Below are 7,237 nucleotides of genomic sequence, written 5' to 3'. Positions count from 1 at the left end.
ATCAATCTTACCCTATCTGCTTGGAGATGGCATTAGATCACACAGGTTGAGGGCTGAGTCCCAAGACTGTGCCCCACCTTCAGATGCCAATTGCAAGCCCCAGTTTGATTTAATTGTACATCTCACCTACTGGTTAAAAATCAGGCTTCCCATACACCCTCCTATTAAGATTCAATTAATTTACTAGCTGGGCTCAGAGAACTTGGGGAAATACTTCAGTTTATTGATCCATTATGAAGGGTATTACAAAGGATACTGATAAGCAGCAGATTAAGATGTGGCTAAGGTATGGAGGAAGAGGCACAGAGTTTCCATGTCCTCTGGGTACACCACCTTCCAGGAACCTTCTTGTATTTATAATGGGTTCACTTGATGCTTTGACTATATCCCTTGTGGCTTTGAAATTTACATGTGTTTTTTTTTTCCTTTTTTCTTTTTCCGAACCTTCTCCCTGATTTCCTCCTCCCTCATCTTTTCCCTGAACTTTTCTCTGATCATCTCTGATTTCTTTTCCCCAACCTTCTCCTCCTTGATCTTCTTTTCCCTGATCTTCTCCTTCCTGATCTCTCCTCCCTATTCTAATTTTCTCTGAATCACCTCTATAAAAGTTCTATGTTCCTGCTGATGGGCAGAATCATAGCCTTTGGAATTGGAGTCCCCTGTGTTTCTCCTTTACTAGTGAAGCAATAAACCTTCTTTTTCCTTTTTTTTTTTTTTCAAATGGTGTCCTTATTATTGGATTGGCATCCAGAACAAGGACTAAGCTTTTGACAACATGTTCAGTTAGCTATTGGGAACTCTTTAGAAACCTGTCCTATTGGTTTGTTTTAGATGGACACAGTACCTTTATCTATTTGTTTGTGGTGCTGAGGATCGAACCCAGTATCTCACAAGTACTAAGCAAGCACTCTACCACTAAGCTATACCCCAGCCCCTCCTATTGCATTTTTATGGAAGGTTTCATTAAATAAGAATGATTATCATTGACCAATATAACCTGGAGATTAGGGGATAAGTCTGAAACTCCCAACTTTCTCACCTACTATGATCTTTCTGGTGACCAGCACTCTTCCTGAAGCTATCTAGGGGCTGCCAGCCATCAGTCATGCTATTAGCATACAAAAATATTCTTGTCACTTTGAAGATTCCAAGAATTTTACATCAGGAAACGGATCAAGATATATGTGTTTCACAGTATCACAGGGGGAAATTTATAATAGAGGAATATGCAGGGGATAAGAGACCCTGCCTCAAAATAAAAAATAAAAAGGGCTGAGGGTTGGGGTTGTAGCTCAGCAGTAGAGCTTTCACCTAGCATGTGCAAGGCCCTGGGTTCTGTGTTGTTAAGTGTTGAGCACCACATAAAAATAAATAAATAAAATAAAGGCATTGTGTCCATCACAGTCTATGATGAAATAAAGAGTGTGGCTATAAAGACCCTGTCTAAATAAAATACAAAAAATAGGGCTGAGGATGTGGCTGAGTTTAATCCCTGGTACAAAGAAAAAAAAAAGATGGAAGATTTTTGTTGTTGTTGTTTTTAATGTAAAAATCTAGAGGTATATGCTCCTGCACTGATATTGTAGCTCCATTCTACAAAGCCCTCAGGGAATCAGAGGACCACTTGGTAAGCTGTTACCAACTCTCTTCTCTGTCATGCTTAAGGTGTGACTCTCACAATTCCATTCTCCAATGGACCTCCAACCACACATCCCAAGCAGAAGGATAGACAAAGGAGAAGAGGAGAAAAGGGACATGTGTCTGCTGCCTCTTAAAGAAGGTTATTGGAATCCACCACAGTAGACTTTTATTATGTCATTTTGGTCAGAACTTCATCATTTGACCACATCTAGCCACAAGAAAATCTGAGAAATATCATTTTTATACAAGGGGGTCATGTGCGTAGCTAAAAAATTCTGTTACTGAGTGAAAACCCTGTCCCAAGAGGAGCAGTGGCAGAAAGGCAGTCTGGTAGGCTGGAGTGCAGGCAGCTGCTCAGAGCCCACCAAGCTGGCACAGGCCTGAGGCACAATCAGCCAGAGCCCAGGCAAACCAGGGTACACTCACTGTTGCACTGTGGCCCCCTGGCCCAGCCAGTGAGAAGGCTTGCTCTACACAGCATCACAGTTCTGAACCTCAAGCATCCATGATCTACTGACCTCAACCTCCTGGGAAGCTGGAACTGCAGGTCAGCAGCTGGAAATGGAAGTGGGGCAGACCTGAGTGGCAACTCAGACTCCAGGGTTAACCAATAGTGTTAGTATTTTTCCAAACCCTAATTAGCATAAATTTGCATCAATAGCATTGACCCCAGTGCTATATAATCCCTAGAATAGCACACTCAGAGGAAGGACTTTATTGGGTCCTCTCTGGCCCAACAGGAGTTCTGTTTCTATTCACACTTGAATACTCCTATTCTTAAACTCACTCATCCTTGTCTGTGGATCTCATTCTTTGAATTAACAAGACAAGATCCCAGAAAGAAGAAGTTGGCGGCGAGCTTCTGGGGTCTGCTGCAACACTGGAGAGCATAACCTATCCTTAAGAACTACAACATACCACTCGATAGTAGTGGGGACAAATCAGGCTTTTCCCACTGTGACTCTCAGAGCTGACAGGAGCAGGCATCACCGCTGCCTTGGTTAGTTGCTAACACTACAACAGACGTTTTTGGCGGTAGAGGCCTGAAATGTATCTAGACTCCACCCGCCAGCAGAAGCAGAGAATCTAGTTTCATCTTAAACTCTGGTTTCATTACTATGAAACAAGGAGAGAAGAAATATTGAGGGACAGCTAACATTCTTCTATAGTCAATGTAGTTATTTTGAACCAGACTCCAGAACTGTAAGAAATTAATTTTTTAAAATATTTTTCTAGTTGTTGATGAACCTTTATTTAATTTATGAATTTATATGCGTCTCATACATGCTAGGCAGGTGCTCTACCATTTGAGCTACAACCCCAGCTTGAGAAATTAATCTTTGTTGTTTAAAACTAATAGAGAGGGCTGGGGATGTGGCTCAAACGGTAGCGCGCTCGCCTGGCATGCGTGCGGCCTGGGTTCGATCCTCAGCACCACATACCAGCAAACATGTTGGTTCTGCCAAAAAACTAAAAAATAAATATTAAAATTCTCTCTCTCTCTCTTTCTAAAAATAAAATAAAATAAAATAAAACTAATAGAGAGGAGCTGGGGTGGTGGCTCAGAGGAAAAGCACTCGCCTAGAATGCGTGAGGCACTGAATTCGATCCTCAGCACCACATAAAAGTTAAATAAATATATTGTGTCCACCTACAATTACAGAATAAATGTTAAAAAAAAAAAAAAACTGGGCTGGGGATGTGGCTCAAGTGGTAGCGTGCTCGCCTGGCATACATGCGGCCCGGGTTCGATCCTCAGCACCACATACAAACAAAGATGTTGTGTCCGCCGAGAACTAAAAAAATAAATATTAAAAATTCTCTCTTTCTCTCTCTCTCTCCTCTCAAACTCTCTCTTAAAAAAAAAAAAAACTAATAGAGGGGCTGGGGTTGTTTCTCAGTGGTAGAACATATGCCTACCATGTGTGAGGCGCTGGGTTTAATTCTCAGCACCACATATAAATGAATGAATAAAGTAAAGAGGTCCATCAACAACTAAATATAAAATTAAAAAATTATTTAAAACTAATAGAGCTGGGCGCCCTGGTGCACGCCTATAATTCTAGCTGCTCAGGAGGCTAAGACAGGAGGATTGCAAGTTCAAGACCAATTTCAGCAATTTAGAGAGACTCTAAGGACTTAGCAAAACCCTGTCTCAAAATAAAACACAAAAAAAGGGCCAAGGATGTGGTTCAGTTTTAATGATCCTGGGTCTGGTCCATGGTCTCAAATCTTGGTCTCAAAAATAATATTAATAATAGAGCCAAGTACAGTGGTATACATTTGTAATTCCAGGGACTTGGGAGACTGAATTTTAGACCAGTTTGGGCAACTTAGCAGGACTCTATCTCAAAATTTTAAAAATAAATAAATAAATAAGAAAGTATATAGAGTAAGCCAATACATAGTATATGCTAGAGTCCATCATTTTGTAAATTATTAATCCATATGACCCTCTTCTCATATTTAAAAACAAAAACAAAACAAACAAACAAACAACAACAACAACAAAACAGCAGCAACAAAATATGCCTATATTTGAAGCTACTGCAATTCTTATTTCTGAAACTGGAAAAACAGTATCTGCTCATAAGAAAACTGTTGGCATTTATCATTTCCTTCCTCTGTTCCTCATTTTATGTTCCATACTATCTTTTGTCTTGATCTATTTTTTATTTTTATTTATTTACTTATTTGGGTGCTGGGGATTGAACTTAGGGGCACTTGACCACTGAGCCACATCTCCAGCCTTTTTATGCATTTTATTCAGAGACAGGGTCTCACTGAGTTGCTTAGTGCCTTGCTTTTGGTGAGGCTGGCTTTGAACTATTGATCTTTCTGCCTCAGCCTCCTAAGCTACTGGAATCACAGATGTGTGCCACCACACCCAGCTCTATTTTTTTATTTTAAATTCCATTTTATTAAATATCAATATTGATTATAATCTTTTGGATTCTTTTCCCTGTATGTTTGGTGTAGCTTTTCCTATTTTCAAGTTTTCTGTTCTTATTGCTTTTTTTTTTTAATTGTAGTTTTTATTTTATTTGTTTATTTTTATGTGGTGCTAAGAATTCAACCCAGGTCCCAGTGTAAGAGTGAAAAAAATTGAAGTTAAAGTGTAAAAGTCAAAGTGTAAAAGACCGGGCATTGTAAAGTTTCCAAGCTGCAGGGCCTGAGTTAAAAAGTGAAGGACCAGGTATTGTTAAATTCCTCTGTTAGGACAATACCCGAACTGCCCAGTAAATATTCCTCCTGATCCTCTGGCTGTTTAATAGCTAAGGGCTCTGAGTAGCCTGGCACTTAGGCATCCAGGCCCCAAAACCAATCAGTTTGAATGTGTACCCCGCTTAGAAGTGACCAATCACCCCTGCCCAGTCTGTTCCCGCCAATGAATGTACTAATCATGTCTAAGAGTTGTTGTTCAATTTTCCCGCGCCTCATGATGATTTGTTCTGATGTATGCAAAGCCCCTGCCCTCCCCAAAAAGTGTACTTAAGCACTGCTTGACCTCTGCTCGGGGCTCTGGGCTGCTCTCGCTTTTTGAGCAAGCCTGCCTGGGGCCTCAGTGCGCTGAATTGGATCCTCAATAAACTCCCTCCTGCTTATTGCACGAAGCCAGTCTCTTGTGGTCTCTTCTTCCGAAGCTTCGCCAGACCCTTACACCAGGACCTCGAATGTGCTAGGCAAGCGCTCCACTGCTGAGCCACAACCCCAGCCCTGTTTCTTATTGTTTTAAATAAGTTTTGATTAGTTATCTTTGGAATTTAAAAAAATCTAGTCTGTGACTGTGAATGTAGCTCAATGGTAGAACACTCACCTAGCGTTCATGAGACTTTGAGTTCCATCCCCAGCACTGTGAAAATATATTAACTTAAAAAATTAGAAATCTGGTCGGGTATGGTGACACATGACTGGTAGGCTTGGTATTTGCTAGTATGGTTATCCAGCCTTAAGTAACAGAATTAAAGGTCTCTCTATTAGACACAGAGGTCATACTAATAAAAGGATTTTGCAAGATCAGATGACATTAAATTATTAAACTATGTCTTAAGGGAAAGGACAGCTGTAACCCTAAAAGTTAAATGTCATGTTTACAGTCCTGGTAACTGGAAATGTTAAAGCCTGGTGAGGGAACTTCTGTACACTGACATGTTCCAGCTGCTACAACACTTATTCAGTACTCATGGTTTTTGTTTCCCTCATAAAAGCACCCATCCCCAGATGACAACCTGTTTTTCCCCAGCCAGACCTCAAATGGAACTGACTTCTAAAAGGGAACTCATGTCCCCCATGTTGTCGAAGAGAAGGCATATACACCAAGTTACAGTCAGCTGGATGCCAAGGCACTGTCGCCCATACAGGTCCACTATCACCATCTGGAGATGGAAGACCGTGCTGCCAACATTTAAATGGATGTTCTACCCTTCTCTCAGGCTTATTTCTTAAGTTTACATCCCCACAGATCTCTCTTTCTTATATAAAAGTATAAGTAACATCTCTGACCAACTATCTTCTGCCCTTGCCATAAGGGTTCACTCCTCCATGGGCCCCTCCGCTTGGGGGAGGATGAACCCATGGAGTGAAGATGTTAGGCCATAATAATGGAGGGTGCAGGAAGGACTGCAGGAGGATGGATCCACAAATCCCAAAACCCAAGACCTCTGAGTGACACGCTCTGGTGATTGCAGTTGGCATGCTCCCCCCTCCAAAACATCTCCTCCAAAAACATGCCAAGGCCACCACGAAATCTCCTAGTGAATTTGCGGACGACATGATTCTATACCTAGAAGATCCAAAAGGGTCTACAAAGAAACTACTAAAACTAATAAATGAATTCAGCAAAGTGGCAGGATATAAAATCAACACGCATAAATCAAAGGCATTTCTGTATATCAGTGACAAAACTTCTGAAACGGAAATGAGGAAAAACACTCCATTCACAATATCCTCAAAAAAAATAAATAAATAAAATACTTGGGAATCAACCTAACAAAAGAGGTGAAAGATTTATACAATGAAAACTACAGAACCCTAAAGAGAGAAATAAGAAGATCTTAGAAGATGGAAAAATATACCCTGTTCATGGATAGGCAGAATTAACATTATCAAAATGGCGATATTACCAAAAGTTCTCTATAGGTTTAATGCAATGCTAATCAAAATCCCAACGGCATTTCTTGTAGAAATAGATAAAGCAATCATGAAATTCATATGGAGGGCTGGGGATGTGGCTCAAGCAGTAGCGCGCTTGCCTGGCATTCGTGCGGCCCGGGTTCAATCCTCAGCACCACATACAAACAAAGATGTTGTGTCCACCGAGAACTAAAAAATAAATATTAAAAAAAAATTCATATGGAAAAAAAAAGACCCAGAATAGTAAAAGCAATTCTAAGCAGGAAGTGTGAATCAGGCAGTATAGCCATACCAGATTTCAAACTATATTACAGAGCAATAGTGACAAAAACAGCATGGTACTGGTACCAAAACTGGCGGGTGGACCAATGGTATAGAATAGAGGACACAGAGACTAATCCACAAAGTTACAACTATCTTATATTTAATAAAGGGGCTAAAAGCATGCAATGGAGGAAGGATA

The sequence above is a fragment of the Ictidomys tridecemlineatus genome, chromosome 11 (assembly GCF_052094955.1).
Source record: "Ictidomys tridecemlineatus isolate mIctTri1 chromosome 11, mIctTri1.hap1, whole genome shotgun sequence".
In the NCBI taxonomy this organism is placed as follows: Eukaryota; Metazoa; Chordata; class Mammalia; order Rodentia; family Sciuridae; genus Ictidomys; species Ictidomys tridecemlineatus.
This window is presented reverse-complemented; position numbering follows the sequence as displayed.